The 18,867-nt window shown below is 40.9% G+C and overlaps 1 long non-coding RNA gene across 3 annotated transcripts in view; it reads left to right on the forward strand.

Moving 5' to 3' along the window:
• Nucleotides 1-18,866, forward strand: part of LOC113610926 (uncharacterized) — an 83,905-nt gene extending 65,039 nt beyond the window's left edge. For 2 of the 3 annotated variants that reach the window (XR_003429293.1, XR_003429294.1), the window contains 2 exons: nt 3,068-3,235; nt 18,762-18,866. This is a non-coding gene — a long non-coding RNA (uncharacterized LOC113610926). The remainder of the gene's footprint in view (nt 1-3,067; nt 3,236-18,761) is intronic. The other variant, XR_003429296.1, reaches the window with a different exon arrangement.
• The last annotated feature ends 1 nt before the right edge of the window (nt 18,867 follows it).

Here is an 18,867-nt window from a genome sequence, read left to right on the forward strand (position 1 = left end):
GCTGTATCGTCTTGGACAAGTTACTCAACCTGTTGTTTCCTCGTTTGTAAAATGGGGATAGTACCTCCCACGTAGAGTCATTGTGAGGATTAGTTGAGTTAATCACATCAAGTGCTTAGAATATAGGGCCCGGTACATAGTAAGTGCTCACTAAGAGTTGTTATTATCATTGTTATCTTTATGATCATTTGAGGCACTGTATTAGAAAATATTAGAGATAATACTTTTTTTAAAAAGGCCTATCCCTTCCCTCAGGAAGTTCACAGTCTAATGGGAAATACAGACATGTAATTTATGTTATCATACAACTTGCTGGGTGCTTTCAGAAATGCCAACTGTCATGATGGCAGGAACAGCTGACATGGGGAAGGGTCTAGTATCGAGAGCATCTCAGTACAGTTCTGTAAGCACCAAATGCCCTCCACTCCATTCAGAACATTGTGTCCTGAGAGTAGAAGTGTCAGTACGACCAGTTATTGATGTTCATGGTAGTGATGAGAACAGAAGGACCTGAGAGTAGAGATCACACTTTTTTACTAAAATACCTCCATTTTTTTAAAAAACAAAGGAATGGTATGCGGTGTCAGTTCCTGTGAAAGTATTCAGTGCTCCTTACTTCACTCCGAATAGGAACCTGTCTGGACAGAGAATTCATAGACTCTATCATCAATATGTCTCTCTGTTTAAAAAAAAAATGGGTTCCAGTTTCAAAAATTAAGATACAGTGTTGCTCTGATCCTGAAAGAATGGAATAATCCTGAAGGATTTGCCATTTTACCAAGAGGGTTTAGAGGTTTACTATGGATTAGAATTGCACCAAAATTTAAGAATAGTAACTTTAAATAATGATATAATTTACACTTGGGGATGCATTGTCTCATTATTGTGTCATTTCTTTTACTGTGCAGAAATTAGTTTTTTCAATTAAAATATTGGTTGCCTTTTTTTAAACCAGAGTTTCCCTCTTTCAGAAATAGTTATAAAAATGACAGTTTATGTTGCAATCAGTTATTTTGTATGATTCATGAAGAAACACTTTAAAAATAACTTTGTAATAAAGACAGAAAACTGTTTCTTTACAACTGTGATTCATCATAATTACTTTTGAACATTTGGTAAATCCTATTTTGGGTAATTTTTAAGAAGTACTTTAAAACTCTTTCAGAGTCTGTTTAAGGCCCTCCTTTATGAATTCTGCAAAAGCTTCACTTTGCGAAGAAAATGGGCTTGAGGTAATAAGCATAATGTGAGACAATGTGGTTATATGTGTTCCTGCCCTCTCCTCATCTTTTCAGTTTCCCTTCTGAGAAGTTGAAAGTCAAGGGATTATTTTGGGGAATTAAAGTAATTGCAAACAGCAACAGCATGGGCCTGCAACCTTTCCACCATGGCATGTTCTGTGCTTCTGGGCCCAAGGGGCAAGCAAGAGGTGCCAATTCTTAAGAGACCTGTGATGGAGCCACAGACGTGTTTTCTTAAGAAAGGGAGAGAGAATACGGCAGTGGTAACTGGAGCCGAGTGCTATACTTGGCATTTGTTCCAGGTTTGCTTAGTTGAACTGAATTTCCTGCTTATGGACAAGATACCATTCCGAGTTGTACAGAACAAGCACACAGCTGTCATCTTCGTCTTGCCCCAAAGGCTATTAACAGTTGGTCCTAAAGTGAAGGAATTTATTCTGTTATATGGATCATGAGTAGAGCAATCATAAAGTGTACTGATGTTGGGAAGGAAGTCTGCATTCTGAGCATGTGTACGATTAACACCCTTATTGGACACTAATAATGCTGAGAGTTTCCAACCTCACCTGGAACTTCCCAAGGATTGTGAAAATGAATTTTTCACCACTACAGCTACTATAATCCCTGGTGCACTTCTTTTTTTAAAAACATTTCATTTATTTAACTATAGTTGATCTACAGTATTGTGTTAGTTTTAGGTGTACAGCTTCAGATTCTTTTCCATTATAGGTTATTACAAGATATTTAATATAGTTCCCTGTGCTATACAGTAAATCCTTGTTTATCTATTTTATATACAATGATGTGTATCTGCTAATCCCATACTCCTAATTTATCCCTCCCCCTCCCCTTTCCCCTTTGGTAACCATAGGTTTGTTTTCTATGTCTTTGAGTCCATTTCCGTTTGTAAATAAGTTGATTTGTATTAATTTTTTAGATTCCACGTATAAGTGATATTATATAATATTTGTCTTTCTCTGCCTGACTTCTTTCACTTAGTATGGTAATCTCTAGGTCCATCCATGTTGCTGCAAATGGTGATATTTCATTCTTTCTTACAGCTGAGTAATATTCCATTGTATATGTGTGTGTGCATCTGTGTGCGTGTGTGTGTGTGTGTGTACACACATATGCACCACATCTTCTTCATCCATTCCTCTGTCGATGAACACTTAGGTGTCCATGTCTTTGCTATTGTGAGTAGTGCTGCTATAAATATAGGCGCGCATGTATCTTTTCGAATTAGGGTTTTGCTCTTTTCCGGATATATGCTCAGGAGTGGGATTGCTGGATCATATGGTAACTCTATTTTTAGTTTTTTAAGGAACCTCCAGACTGTTTTCCATAGTGGCTGTACCAGTTTACATTCCCACCATAGTGTAGGAGGGTTCCCTTTTCTCCACACCCTCTCCAGCATTTATTATTTATAGACCTTTTGATGGCCATTCTGACTGGTGTGAGGTGTTACCTCATTGTAGTTTCGATTTGCATTTCTCTAATAGTTAATGATGTTGAGCATCTTTTCATGTGCCTCTTGGCCATCTGTATGTCTTCTTTGGAGAAATCTCTATCTAGGTTGGACTTAGTGACTTGATTCTAATGCGTAGAATATGACAAAGGTGTTGGGCTGTTGGGATGGGACTTCTGTGATTAAGCTACAAAAGATTGTGACTTCCATACTGCTGGCACTCTCTCTTGCCCTCTTACTTACTCTGATGAAGCTTGATGCCGTGTTGCGAGATGCTCTGTAGGGAGACCCACATGCCAGAGACTCAAGGAGGCCTGCAGCCAACAGCTTATGAGGAACTGAATCCTTTGTCCAACAGTCTGTGAAAAATGGAATCCTGCCAACAACCATGTGACTGAACTTGGAAGCAGACCCTTCCCAGTAGAGCCTTCGGATGAGGTGACATCCCTGGCCAGTGCCTTCACTGCGGGCTTGCGAGAGGCCCTGAAGCAGAAGACCCAGCTAAGCCACGCCTGGATTCCTGAAAGTATGTTTTAAGCAGCTAAGTTTTGGGGGTAATTTATTATACTACACAATAACTAATACACCTTCCAAGAGGTAACCACTACCCTAGATGTGCTATCATTCCCATACATGTCTTTATATGTATGCTACATTTATATGTATCATTCCCATGTATGCCTACACACACACACACACACACACACGTACAATCACTATATATATATATATATATATATATATATATATATATATATATATGTATAGTAATTGTATTACATGTTCTTAAAATCCATATAAATGATATTATAGTATTTGTATCCTTCTGGAATTAGAGTTTCCCTGATTCGTTTTTCCACCGCCACCATTCCATCTTTGCCTCTCTAGGTCTTTCTCTGTGTCTCAGCCTCTGTGAGTTCTGGGCTGCACCCCAGCCCAACCCTTTCTGTCCTGTTCCGTTTACCTGCAGTAGTCCCAAATTGGTGACTTAAGCCTGGTCCCACCTTAGGTGAAGCCCAGCTTCTTCCCATATGGCTCTCTAAACCAAAATGTTGCTCTTCAACATTACATGGGCCTCTAGGCCAACCTGGATCGTCACTGGGGTTTTCTTTGATAATGGTGCTTTTTAGAGCAGTATGCATCTAAAAGTTTCACGTGCATAGGAATTTCCTGGGAACCTTGTTAAAATGTGACTATGAAGGTCCGGGGAGGGCCTGAGATTCTGCATATCCACAAAGCTTTCAGGTGTTGCTCATGCCGTTGATACACAGACCCCATATTTAGTAACAAGATTCCAGAGGCTAGATGTCTATCTCTCTCTTTACGAAAATTGTTTTAACTTGACATTTTAATTTTTTTTAATTTTTATTTATTTATTAACATCTTTATTGGAGTATAATTGCCTTACAATGGTGTGTTAGTTTCTGCTTTATTATATTAGATACCAATAAAGGAATTCACAATAGGCTTACCCAGTGATAGAAAGTGATGGCTTTCAAAGGTAAGGTGGGCCAAAACAAAACCAAATAATATAAGGAAAGACTTTACTTGGTGTTATTTACCAGTGAGAAATCTGTTCATACTTAAGCTTATTTACTGAAAGTAAACTTTTATTTTTAACTTGAACAAATGCTGACAAATATATATGTAGAAGGTAGGATAAAAGTTGGATATCAGTGGGTATCACTTTTTGGGAGATGAACTCTGGAGTGATATCAGTGTTGATAAAATTCCCCTGGGCTTCTAAAAAACAAAAAACCTAAAGAATGAAGAACAGATTCTTTCTTTTTTCCTCCATCCTTTTCTTTCTACTCCTCCCAACTACAGAATAAAATAAGAGAAAATGAACAATTATACAACATTAACCTGCACCAGTGACTTTCTAAATCTAAGAAAATAGTCTTATGTGTGTATATACTATATCTCAACAAGGAGAGAAGAACAATACATTTTCTTTTTGTAACTTGGAACCTTGTGTATCTGATGGCTTCGACCACCTGATGACCGCACCAGCCTTGTCTCTGTTGCCCAACACCACAAATGCTTGCCCCACCCCTCCTTTGATCCTCTCATTCTCTCTTTCTTTCTTTTTGGAGAGGCCATTCTGAGATTTAAATAAAGCTTTCTACTGATACTTAAGACTTTGCACAATTTCCGTTCGACCAAGTAACAGAGACTGGATTTACCCTCTTACTTACTTACCCAAAAAACAGGACAAAATGTATAAGCTCTACCTGACTTGGCTCCCTGAACTCTGAGATTGGTGTCCGCAACCCAGGGAGTCTTCCAAGCTCTGCCTCAGCTCCCCTTCCCCATGTCCTATCCTGGAAACTTTCTGAAGGCACTAAGTTGGGTCAAATCTTCCACCTTAAGACGCTGGGAAAAGAAGGGCAAACTAAACCTAAAGCAAGCCAGAAGGAAATGATAAAGATCAGAGTGGAAATTATTGGACTAGATAATAGAAAAAACAATCAAGGAAATCAGTGAAACCAAAAGCTGGTTCTTGGAAAAGATCAACAAAATTGGCAAAACTTTAGTTAGATTGACTAAGAAAAAAAGAAGACTCAAATTTCTAGAATCAGAAATGAAAGAGGGGATATTACTACTGACTTTACAGGAATAAAAAAGGATTATGTGGGAATTCTATGAACAATTATATACCAATAAATTAGATGAAATGGACAAATTCCTAGAGAGACACAAACTACTGAAATTGACTCAAGAAGAAAAAAAACAGTATGAATAGATCTATAACAAGTGACAAGCCTGAATTAGTAATTTTAAACAACACTGCCCACAAAGAAAACCCCAGGTCCAGACGGTTCACCACTGAATTCTAACAAACATTTAAAGAACTAATACTAACTCTTCTCTTCACCAACTCTTCCAAAAATAGAAGAGGCTGGAACACTTCCCAGTTCATTCTATGGGGCTAATATTACCCTCATACCAAAACCAAAGACATCACAAGGAAAGAAAACTACAGATTATTATCTCTTATGAACATACGTGCAAAAATCCTTAGCAAAGTGAATCCAACAACATATAAAAAGAATTATGCACTATGAGAAGTGGGATTTATCCTAGGAATAAGCAGTCTGTTTAACATCTGAAAGTAAGTTAATGTAATACCTCATAATAATTGAATAAAAAACAAAATAACATGATCATCTCAATAGATGCAAAAAAGCATTTGACAAAATCCAACAACCTTTCATGACAGAAACACTCAACAAACTAGGGATGGAAGAGAACTTCCTCAACTTAACAAAGGACTTCTATGAAAAACCCACAGCTAACATCATACTTAATGGTGAAAGCATAGGTGCTTTATACCCTTAAAATTAGGAACAAAACAATGTCTGCAGCCCAACATTTTATTGGAGTTCTATCCAGGGCAATTAGGCCACAGAAAGAAATAAAAGACATCCACACTGGAAAGGGAAAAGTAAAATTATCTCTATTTGCAGATGACATGATCTTGTATGTAGAAAATCTCAAGGAATCCACAAAGAAAACAAAACACCCATTATAACTAATTAAAAAGTTCAGCAAGGTTGCAGAATACAGGATCAATATACAATAATCAATTGTGGATCTGTATACTTACAATGAACAATCCAAGAAGATTACAAAAGCAATTCCATTTACAGTAGCATCGAAAAGAATAAAATACTTAGGAATAAAGCTAAGTGAAGGAGTGTAAAACTTATACTCTGAAAATTATAAGACACTGTTGAAAGAAATTAATGATCTAAATGGAACACATTCCATGCTCATGGATTGGAAGACTTCATATTGTTAAGATGGTAATACTTCCCAAATTGATCTATGATTTGATGCAATCCCTATAAGAATCTCAGCTGGCTTCTCTTTAGAAAATGGCAAGCTGATTGTAAAATTCATATGGAATTGTAAGTGACCCAGAATAACCAAAGCAATCTTGAAAAAGAAGAACAAAGGAGGAGGATTCTCACTTCCCAATTTCAAAATTTACTACAAAGCAATGATAGTCAAGATAGTGTGGAAATGGCATAGAGATAGACATATAAATCAATGGAATAAAATTGAGACTCCGGAAATAAACCCATGTGTCTATGGTCAACTGATTTTTGACAAGAGTGCCAAGTTCATTCAATGGTGAAAGAATAGTTATTTCAAAAAATAATGCTGAGACGACTGGATAACCACATGTAAAAGAATGAAGTTGGACCATGCCCCACACCATATACAAAAATCAACTTTAAATTGATCAAAAACTTAAATATAAGAGCTAAAACTATAAAACTCTTATAAGAAAACATAGGGGTAAATCTTCATGACCTTAGATTTGGCAAAGGTTTCTTATTTATGGCACCAAAAGGATGAAAAACAAAAGAGAAAAATAGATAAATTGGACCTCATCAAAATAGAACACTTTTGTGCTTCAAAGGACATTCATGAAAGTGCAAAGACAGCCCACAGGATGGGAGAAAATATTTGCAAATCATTAATCTGATGAGGGGATTGTATCTAGACTATATAAAGAATTTTTACAACTTGATAATAAAAACATAAATAACCCAATTAAAAAATGGGCAAAGGATATGAAATGATTATTTCCCCAAGGAAGATATACAAAATGGCCAATAAGCATATGAAAAGTTTCTCAACATCATCAGGGAAATGCAAATCAAAACCACAATGAACTTCATACCACTTCATACCCACTCGGATGGCTATAATAAAAAAGCCAGATACTAGCAAGTATTGACGAGGATGTGGAGAAATCAGAACTCTTGTACATTGTTGGTGGGTATGTAAAATGCCACTTTGGAAAACAGTCTGGTAGTTCCTGAAAAGTTTAAACATAGAGTTACTATATAATCCAACAATTCTCTTCTAAGAATTGAAGAATATCTTCCTTCCAAGAGAAAGGAAAATATATGTCCACAAAAAAAAACCAAACTTGTGGGCTTCCCTGGTGGCGCAGTGGTTGAGAGTCCGCCTGCCGATGCAGGGGACACGAGTTCGTGCCCCGGTCCGGGAAGATCCCACATGCCGCGGGGCGACTGGGCCCGTGAGCCATGGCCACTGAGCCTGCGCGTCCGGAGCCTGTGCTCCACAACGGGAAAGGCCACAACAGTGAGAGGCCCGCGTACTGCAAACGAAACAAAACAAAACAAAAACAAACAAACAAAAACTTCTTATAGCAGCATTATTCATAATAACCAAAAGGTGAAAACAACCCAAATGTCCATCAACTGATGAATGTATAAATACAATGTGCTATAGCCATACAATGGAATATTATTTGGCCGTAAAAGGAGCAAAGTGCTTACTGATACATGATACAACATGGATTCATCCTGGAAAACATTATACTGAGTCAAAGAAGCCAGTTACAAAAGACCACATATTATAAGATTCCATTTATTTGAAATGTCCAGAATAAAGAAATCTATAGACAGAAAGTAGATTAATAGTGGCTTAGGGCTGGACGGAATAGGGAATAGAAAACTAAAGGGTATAGGATTTCTTTCTGAGGTGAGGAAAGCGTTCTGAAATTGGTGATGGTCACACATGTCTGTGAATATACTAAAAACCATTGAATCGTACACTTGAAATGGATGATGTGAATTATAATTATTATAATGTGTATGGTATATGAATTATATCTCAATAAAGTTGTTTTACAAATAAGCTGGTCATTCACAGGGCTCTTCTTGTTTGCTTTCCATCTCTCTGGGATCACTGTCCTTTGTTGCCTAATATATAGTGTCTTGAAAATTGTTGCTTCATATTGTCTGGCTTTTTTTTTGTTGTTGTTTCATGCAGGAGAGTACATACAATTTCTACCACATCATCTTAGCCAGAAGTAGCAGTCTCCCTATTTTTTTAATTGCGCAAACTGAGGCCAAAAGCAGCTAACTGTCTTACCAAAGTGCACGCTAGTTAGCGGCAGAGTCAGGCCTATAACCAGGATTTCCCGATCTGTAGTCCAAAGTTGAAACACGATTGCGTCTTGCCTATCCAGGTTCTGGGGCAACTTGAGAGCTGAAGGTTAGTTAACCAGTCATAGACAAAGTGAATGTCTGGGGCTTGAGGACCCCTGAAAGGTCCAGATCAGTTCTCTGCCTTCTCCTCAATCCGCAAGTGTTTACTGCACACCTGTGTGCATTACCTTTTGGGAGACATTCCTGGGGACCGAAAAGCAGGTGCTACCATCTCTGGCAACAAGAAGCTCACCATCTATTTGGGAGAAAAGGCTGCACATGAAACATCTCTATGACTCAAGCATATTTACCTGTAATATAATGAATGACTCACTCAACTGTGCAGCCAAGAGAGGCAGGAGGGGTCACAGTGTGCAGGCTTTTCTCATGAAAGGCTTCCAACTTGAGTTTCAAAAGATGGCAGCATCCCCTGACTGAGTGAGGGCGGTAAAGGCAGGATGTTGTCTTCACAGGGTGTGTGTTAAAGTGCACCTGAGGCCTCAGAGGGTCCTTGGCTATAAGAAAAGCCTGTCTTGGGGTTGGGGAAGAAAGAGGAAGTTGTCCTAGCCTGAGGGCAGACCTGGGGGATTTGATGGAAGTCCTGTGGTGAAAAGGGTGACTAACAGGTCAGCTTCTTTGCCTACAGCAAAATCAAATGCTCCCAGGCAGACAGGTTTTTTTTTTTTTTTAAACACCTTGAATTATGGAGGACACTAGAAATAGTACTTTTTTACAGAGTAAGGGCTTCCCACCAGCATAGTCACTTCGAGGTTTTTTTGTTTGTTTGTTTGTTTGTTTTAAGGCTGTGTTGGGTCTTCGTTTCTGTGCGAGGGCTTTCTCTAGTTATGGCAAGCGGGGGCCACTCTTCATCGCGGTGCACGGACCTCTCACTATCGCGGCCTCTCTTGTTGCGGAGCACAGGCTCCAGACGCGCAGGCTCAGTAATTGTGGCTCACGGGCCTAGTTGCTCCACGGCATGTGGGATCTTCCCAGACCAGGGCTCGAACCCGTGTCCCCTATATTGGCAGGCAGATTCTCAACCACTGCGCCACCAGGGAAGCCCCAGACAGTTTTTTTTATAGGAAAACAAGTGTCTTCTCAGGTCATGAAAAAGCTGGGTTGTCCACTTGAAATTACAGGACAAATGTTCCAGACCCTAGCTATTCAGTCATTCACTGAGCATGTACTGAGCACCTACTATATACTGGGAGTTGTGTTAGGGGCTGGGGATTGACAGGTGCCCAAGACTCGTGGCTTGCCCTAGCTCATGGTCTAGAGGGGAAGACACTTGGGCAATGATAACAGATTTCCTTAAGGAAAGGTGCTCTCTTTCCCCACCCTACACGCTGTTAGTCAACAGAAGTGACCACGTCTTTTCCCTTTGCAGATCCATCATCAGGGTCAGGGGGGACGGGGAAGGGACCCAAGGCCACAACAGCTGGAAGAGGTTTTCAGTTCCTGCCGGGCATGGCAGGGCACACTCCCTGAAGACCAGTCCAGAGCTCTCCTTTACAGCCCGGCCCCCAGCTCACCGCCTCCGGGAAGCCTTCTCTTCTGCATCTGCTGCCCCTGCTCCCCCCACAGGCTCTCCTGGTTGCACTGAGATGTGTGGACATTGTTTGGCTCCCCTAGAAAAGCACAGGCCCTTCAGGGGGACGGTCCAGATCTTCTTCAAGTTTGTGACCCCCATGGTGTCTGCACAGGTAGCTGTTTGTTGACTGAATCACGAGGGTTTTGGAATCCCTCTTCTCACCATCAGTGGCACTTCTCTTCTACCTGCCCAGGGCCTGTCTACAGAGGGCCTTCCCATCCTCTTCCTGTCTCTTTGGCTCCTCTGCAGGGCCTCCCGGGAGGTTTCCGCTCCCACGGCCGCGTGTGATGCTTGTGGTGCTGTGATGGCGGATACAAGGAGGGACTGCGCCCCCCCTGCCCCGTGAGGCCTCGCCCCCCACACACACACAGGGAGTGACTCGTCCTGTCCCTGGCCTCCTAGACCGCCGTGTCACAGCCAGACCGGGCTGTGGGTGCTCACCGAAGAGAAGCACCCACACAGCGGTGTCATCTGCCTACAGGAGCCAAAAGCCCTGGGGTGAAGAGCACAGGGTCCTCAGGCCCAGCACCTCCTGCTGTTCGTGGAAGCCACGGGAGGGGCAGGGGACCGGCAGGAGTGCCGGGGTCTCAGGACTTACCTTGCTTGCACATCCCAAGGGGGTCACTGCACAGGCCTGTGACCCGGAGCCCCTGGGAGTGGCGTGGAGCATCAGGGCTCCATCCCTCCTGCTGATCAGGAGCTGCAGCCCTGCCGGATCCTGGTCCCGGCTGAGCTGGCACCGACAAAGGCCCCTTTTCACTCACAGCCCCCCTAGCTTGTGGGGTTTGAAGCAAGAATAGTTTTGTCATCTCACGGTTGGGGTGCAGGGCCCTGCCCCTCACAGACACTGCTCCTTTACCGTGTCCTCCATGCCTCAGGACAGGCATAGTGCATGGTGGGCTTTTTCCATAAACTGTAAATTCACCTTCTTCATTCATTTTCCCTCTTCCTGCTGGTTTTATAACAGAAAATCGCACCTCCCCCCACCAAAAAAGAAAGTCTTAGCAGTACAAGTGTCTGAGAGAAAACCAAACATACCTGTGCATTTTAGTCGGCAGTTTAAGTCTGATAACACCGTGCTCAGCAACTACAGAGCAGGGGCATGCTCCCTGGTGAGCAAACAGTTGAGTTTTAGGGAAAATCCCTAATACCTATGAGCATCATATGGGGTCAGAAACTCACTTTACCAAACAGATTCACGAGAGACTGGCTTTTCACAATTTGAAGGTATACTTACTTTAAGACATTCTAAAGTTGTTGAATCCGAGTGACTATGCATTTGTTCGTTCTCTTCCCCTGAGTTTTCAGATATGAGTTTGTAGAAAGTGACTCATTCTATCGCACAGCTAATTAGTGGCCAAGCCTAGGACTTGGGCTCACTCTTTCTGAGCCCCGGACTCTTCATTTGAGCCTCCCTGGGATGGAAAGGTTTGCTTCCAGATTGCTATTTAAACACTAAGTGGAAGGGGAAGGGTAAACTGGGACGAAGTGAGACAGTGGCATGGACATATACACACTGCCAAATGTAAAATAGATAGTTAGTGGGAAGCAGCCGCATAGCACAGGGAGATCAGCTCGGTGCTTTGTGACCACCTAGAGGGGTGGGATAGGGAGGGTGGCAGGGAGACGCAAAAGGGAGGAGGTATGGGGACATATGTATATGTATAGCTGATTCACTTTGTGATACAGCAGAAACTAACACACCATTGTAAAGCAATTATACTCCAATAAAGATGTTTAAAAAATAAATAAATAAAAGATTTGTGCAGAAAAAAAACACTAAGTGGAATGGAAGGAAAAGAATATCTTTTTTTTTCTTTTTTTGGGAAAAGAATATCTCGAAGCTCAAAGGTGTAAAGCCTTAGGACATTGACAACCAATTAAAAACTCAGATAAACTAAGGCTTCACACCTTTACATGCTGCAAAGCTGTCAATGGAGAAACAGGATTTGAATTCCTGAAAGGGGATTTACACATAAAGATCAAGGAACTCGGCTAACAGCATACTCGGGAGGAGTGAACAGGAGATGTCAGGGTGGAAAGACAGAGTCCTGATCAGATTCTTTCCGGCTCTGGGACCTCGTACAAATCATTTAACCTTCTTCAGCCTCTGTGGCTCATCTCAAATGAAGGAATGATGCTAATACCTGAGTTATTCCCAAATAGTCAACTGAGGTCATCCGATCAGTCCCCATATCTGCTCCATTTTATCCTAAATGTCTCTTGAACCCTCCACTTCTCTCTGTCCTCATGGTTCCTTCTTTAGTTCATCTTTCTACCTCGTCTGCCCCAGGCTGTGTCCTTCTCATTCCACTCTACACATTGATCCAAAGAGATCTTTCTAGAAGGCAAAGCCGGTTACACGGCGAATCTGCTTAAAACCCTTCAATAGCTTCTCATTACTCTCAGGATAAAATCCAAACCCTTGCCCTGGTGTACAAGGCCCTTCATGGTCGGGCACCTGTCTGCCTCTCCAGGCTTATCTCACTCTGCTCCTCTCTCAGGTTCCAGCCATAATAAACTAGTAGCTGTTCCCCAATGAGCCAGCCTCTCTCACCTCCAGCCTTTGCAGTAGCTTTCTCCTCTATCTAGAACACTCAGCCCCTCCCCACACCCCATCCTCCCCCTAACCCTGTAGTCCTGTAGGGGAAGTGGTCCTGGAGTCTGACCTCCTCCTCCTCAGTGCACCCCAGCATCCCATGCTTCTGACATCTTAGCACTCATCACCCTGATTGAAATGGCCTTTTGCCTTGTTGGTTTCTCCCACTCAGTTCTGCAGGACTGTCTTACTCATCATTATGTTTCCAGCGGAGCCTGTTGAATGAATGGTGAATGTTTAAATCATCAAGAAAAAAAGGGAGAGGATGCAAATCATTAAAGTTAGAAAGGAAAAAGGAGACATCACAACTGACACTGCAGAAATACAAAGGATTATAAGAGACTACTACAAACAACTATATGCTAATAAAATGGACAACCACGAAGAAATGGACAAATTCTTGGAAAGGTACAATTTTCCAAGACTAAACCAGGAAGAATTAGAAAATATAGAAAATATAAATATACCTATCTGTTTAGAAAATATAAACTGACCGTCCCCCTAAAGGACCTGTGCTTTTCTAAGGGAGCCAAACAATGTCCAGATGGCTTCACAGGCGAATTCTATCAAACATTTAGAGTAGAGCTAACACCAATCCTTCTCAAACTCTTCCAAAAAATTGCAGAGGGAGAGACACTCCCAAATTCATTCTACGAAGCCACCATCACCCTGATACCAAAACCAGAAAAAGATATCACAAAAAAAGAAAATTATAGACCAATATGACTGATGAACATACATGCAAAAATCCTGAACAAAATACTGGCAAACAGAATCCAACAGCACATTTAAAGGATCATACACTATGATCAAGTGGGATTTATCCCAGGGATGCAAGGATTCTTCAATATACGCAAATCAATCAATGTGATACACCATATTAACAAATTGAAGGAGAAAAACCATATGATCATCTCAATAGATGCAGAAAAAGCTTTTGACAAAATTCAACACCCATTTATGATTAAAAACTCTCCAGAAAATGGACATAGAGGGAACCTACCTCAACATAATAAAGGCCATATATGACAAACCCACAGCAAGCATCATACTCAATGGTGAAAAACTGAAACCATTTCCACTAAGATCAGGAACAAGACAAGGATGTCCACTTTCACCACTCTTATTCAACATAGTTTTGGAAGTCCTAGCCACGGCAATCAGAGAAGAAAAAGAAATAAAAGGAATCCAAATTGGAAAAGAAGAAGTAAAACTGTCACTCTTTGCAGATGACATGATGCTATGCATAGAAAATCCTAAAGATGCCACCAGAAAACTATTAGAACTAATCAAAGAATTTGGTAAGTTTGCAGGATACAAAATTCATGCACAGAAATCTCTGGCATTCCTATACACCAACAATGAAAAATCAGAAAGAGAAATTAAGGAAGCACTCCCATTTACCATTGCAACAAAAAGAATAAAATACCTAGGAATAAACCTGCCTAAGGAGGAGAAAGACTTGTATTCAGAAAACTATAAAACACTAATGAAAGAAATCAAAGATGACAAACAGATGGAGAAATATACCATGTTCTTGGATTGGAAGAATCAATACTGTGAAAATGACTATACTACCCAAAGCAATCTACAGATTCAATGCAATCCCTATCAAACTACCAATGGCATTCTTCACAGAATTAGAACAAAAAATTTTACAATTCATATGGAAACACAAAAGACCCTGAATAGCCAAAGCAATCTTGAGAAAGAAAAACGGAGTTGGAGGAATCAGGCTCCCTGACTTCAAACTATACCACAAAGCTACAGTAATCAAGACAGTATGGTACTGGCACAAAAACAGAAATATAGATCAATGGAACAGGATAGAAAGCCCAGAGATAAACCCACGCACATACAGTCACCTTATCTTTGATAAAGGAGGCAGGAATGTACAGTGGAGAAAAAACAGCCTCTTCAATAAGTGGTGCTGGGAAAACTGGACAGCTACATGTAAAAGAATGAAATTAGAACACTACCTAACACCACACACAAAAATAAACTCTTAGAGGAAAACACAGGACAAACACTCTTTGACATAAACCACAGCAAGATCTTTTTTGACCCACCTCCTAGAGTAATGGAAATAAAAACAAAAATAAACAAATGGGACTTAATTAAGCTTAAAAGCTTTTGCACAGCAAAGGAAACCATAAACAAGGCAAAAAGACAACCCTCAGGCAAAGGATTAATCTCCAAAATATACAGACAGCTCATGGAGCTCAATATCAAAAAAACAAACAATCCAGTCAAAAAATGGGCGGAAGACCTAAATAGACATTTCACCAAAGAAGACATACAGATGGCCAAGAGGCACATGAAAAGATGCTCAACATCACTAAGTATTAGAGAAATGCAAATCAAAACTACAATGAGGTATCACCTCACACTGGTCAGAATGGCCATCATCAAAAAATCTAGAAACAATAAATGCTGGAAAGGGTGTGGTGAAAAGGGAACCCTCCTGCACTGTTGGTGGGAATGTAAATTGATACAGCCACTATTGAAAACAGTATGGCGTTTCCTTAAAAAACTAAAAGTAGAACTACCATATGACCCAGCAATCCCACTACTGGGCATATACCCTGAGAAAACCATAATTCAAAAAGAGTCATGTACCACAATGTTCATTGCAGCTCTATTTACAATAGCCAGGACATGGAAGCAACCTAAGTGTTCATCGACAGATGAATGGATAAAGAAGATGTGACACATATATACAATGGGATATTACTCAACCATAAAAAGAAACGAAATTGAGTTATTTATAGTGAGGTGGATGGACCTAGAGTCTGTCATACAGAGTGAAGTAAGTCAGAAAGACAAAACCAAATACCGTATGCTAATGCATATATATGGAATCTAAAAAAACAATGGTACTGATGAACCTAGTTGCAGAGCAGGAATAAAGATGTAGACATAGAGAATGGACTTGAGGACACCAGGTGGGAGGGGGGAGCTGGGGCAAAGTGAGAGTAGCATCGACATATATACACTACCGAATGTAAAATAGTTAGCTAGTGGGAAGCAGCAGCATAGCACTGGGAGATCAGCTCTGTGCTTTGTGACCACCTAGAGGGGTGAGACAGGGAGGGTGGGATAGGGAGGGTGGGAGGGAGGCTCAAGAGGGAGTGGATATGGGGACATATGTATGGGTATGGCTGATTCACTTTGTTGTACAACAGAAACTAACACAGTATTGTGAAGCAATTATACTCCAATAAAGATCTATTTTTAAAAAAAGCAAAAGGGAAAAAAAATAAATGCTTTGTAAACCGCAACTTGTTACACCAGCGTTAATAAGTATTATGTAATATTACTGTGCTCAGGTCGGTTATTTAATATTGTTGGCCTACTCACCCATTTGATCGTAACTAATATCACATTTCAATTACATCATTCTGGTTCCTTGTGCCCAATACTAATAAAGGCTACCACTTACTGAGCATTTAACCTGGGCTAGATTCTGCGGTGAGATTTCACATGTGTGATCTCATTTATTCCTCATTATAGCAAGCTAGGTATTATTATAAGCATTATCCCCATTTTTCAGATGAAAAAAGTAAGGCAAGCTCAAAGAGGTTAATTAGCTTTCCCAATAGCAAACAGCCAGATTTTGAATCCAGAAACTTCGAGTTTATGATCCAAACCCTGATTCTAATCATCTCCCACTTCTGCCAAAGTCTTCAGATAAGGACACTATCAACAGAGTGAAAAGCAACACACAGAATGGGAGAAAATATTTGCAAATCACATATTTGATAGGGTATTAATATCCAGAATATATAGAAAACTCTTAAAACTCAACAAAAAAACAACCCGATTTTTAAAATTTTTATTTGTTTATTGAAATATAACTGATGTACAATATTATATGTTACAGATGTACAATATAGTGATTCACAATTTTTAAAGGTTATTCTCCATTTATAGTTATTATAAAATATTGGCTATATTTCCTGTGTTGTACTATATATGTTCTTGTAGCTTATTTTATACCTAATAGTTTGTGCCTCTTAGTCCCCTACCCGTATGTTGCCCCTCCTCCCTTCCCTTTCCCCACTGGAAAGGGAACTAGTTTGTTCTCTATATCTGTGAGTCTGCTTTTTTTTGGTTAAATTCACTAGTCTGTTTTATTTTTTAGATTCCACATAGAAGTGAGATCATACAGTACTTGTCTTTCTCTGTCTGACTTATTTCACTTAGCATAATATCCTCCAAGTCCATCCATGTTGTTGCAGATGGAAAAATTTCATTCAGCCACAGACAATCCTTTTTTAAAATGGGCAAAAGACTTTCTCCTAAGAAGATGTACAGGGCTTCCCTGGTTGTGCAGTGGTTGAGAGTCCGCCTGCAGATGCAGGGGACACGGGTTCGTGCCCCAGTCCGGGAAAATCGCACATGCCGCGGAGCGGCTGGGCCTGTGAGCCATGGCCGCTGAGCCTGCTCGTCCGGACCCTGTGCTCCACAGCGGGAGAGGCCACAGCAGTGAGGGCCCATGTACCACAAAAAAAAAAAAAAAAAAGAAGATGTACAAATGGCCAATAAGCACATGAAAAGATGCTCAAATCACTAGTCACTAGGTAAATGCAAATCAAAACCACAATGGTATGCCACCTCACACCCATTAGGATGGCTATTATAAAAAGAAACAACAGAAAATAACAAGTGTTGGCAAGGCTATGGAGCAATTGGAACCCTTATGCATTGCTGGTAGGAATGTAAATTGGTGCAGCCACTGTGGAAAACAGTATGGTGGTTCCTCAACATTAAAAATAGAATGACCAGGGCTTCCCTGGTGGCGCAGTGGTTGAGAGTCCGCCTGCCGATGCAGGGGACGCGGGTTCATGCCCCAGTCCGGGAAGATCCCACGTGCCGCGGAGCGGCTGGGCCCGTGAGCCATGGCTGCTGAGCCTGCACCTCCGGAGCCTGTGCTCCGCAACGGGAGAGGCCACAACAGTGAGAGGCCTGCGTACTGCAAAAACAAACAAACAAACAAAAACAAAAATAGAATTACCAGGACTTCCCTGGTGGTGCAGTGGTTAAGACTCCATGCTCCCAATGCCCAGGGCCCGGGTTCGATCCCTCGTCAGAGAACTAGATCCTACATGCATGCCACAACTAAGGAGCCCGTGAGCCGCAACTAAGGAGCCCGCCTACTGCAACTAAGACTCAGTGCAACCTAATTAATTAATTAATTAATAGAATTACCATATATCTAGCAATTCCACTTCTGGGTATATATCCAAAGGAGGTAAAAGCAGGGTCTAGAAGAGATATTTGTATACTCATGTTTACAGCAGTATTATTTACAATAGCCAAAACGTGGAAGCAATCCAAGTGTCCACTGATGGATAAATGGATATGCCTACAAGAGAATATTATTCCGCCTTCAAAAGGAAAAAGTTTTGGCACATGCTACAACATGAATGAACATTTGAGGTCATTATACTAAGTGAAATACGCCAGTCACCAAAGGACAAATACCATATGATTCCACTTATTTGAGATACCAAAAGTTGTCAGATTCACAGAGACAGAAAATAGAAGGGTGATTGGCCAGGGCTGGAGGGGGTGAGGAACGGGGAGTTGTTATTTAATGGGTTCAGAGTTTCGCTTTTGCAAAATGAAAAGAAGTTCTGGAGATGGGTGGTGGTAATGGTTGCATAATAATGTGAATGACCTTAAGAGTAAACTGTACGCCTAAAAATAGCTCAAATGGTAAATTTTACATTTTGTATATTTTACCACAATTTATAAAAGAAGATCCAAGCCTTGATTTTACCCATTTCCCAGTCCTGCCAAAGTCTTCAGATAATTTCCTTCTGATGAATGTTTGCTGCTTTCCCTCCAGATAACCTGCCTTTTCTTTCTTTTTCCTCCTAAGACCAGACTGCTCTCTGCCAGGATCTCTGGAGCCTCGCATTGGTCAATGCCCCTGAAGAGGGCAGAGTCCAGCCTCAGGCCTCTAGCCCACCCTCTTCCTGGGAAGA

This window comes from Aethalodelphis obliquidens, unplaced genomic scaffold (assembly GCF_003676395.1).
Source record: "Aethalodelphis obliquidens isolate GAN/ISIS:26980383/991018 unplaced genomic scaffold, ASM367639v1 scaffold66, whole genome shotgun sequence".
Classification (NCBI taxonomy): domain Eukaryota; kingdom Metazoa; phylum Chordata; class Mammalia; order Artiodactyla; family Delphinidae; genus Aethalodelphis; species Aethalodelphis obliquidens.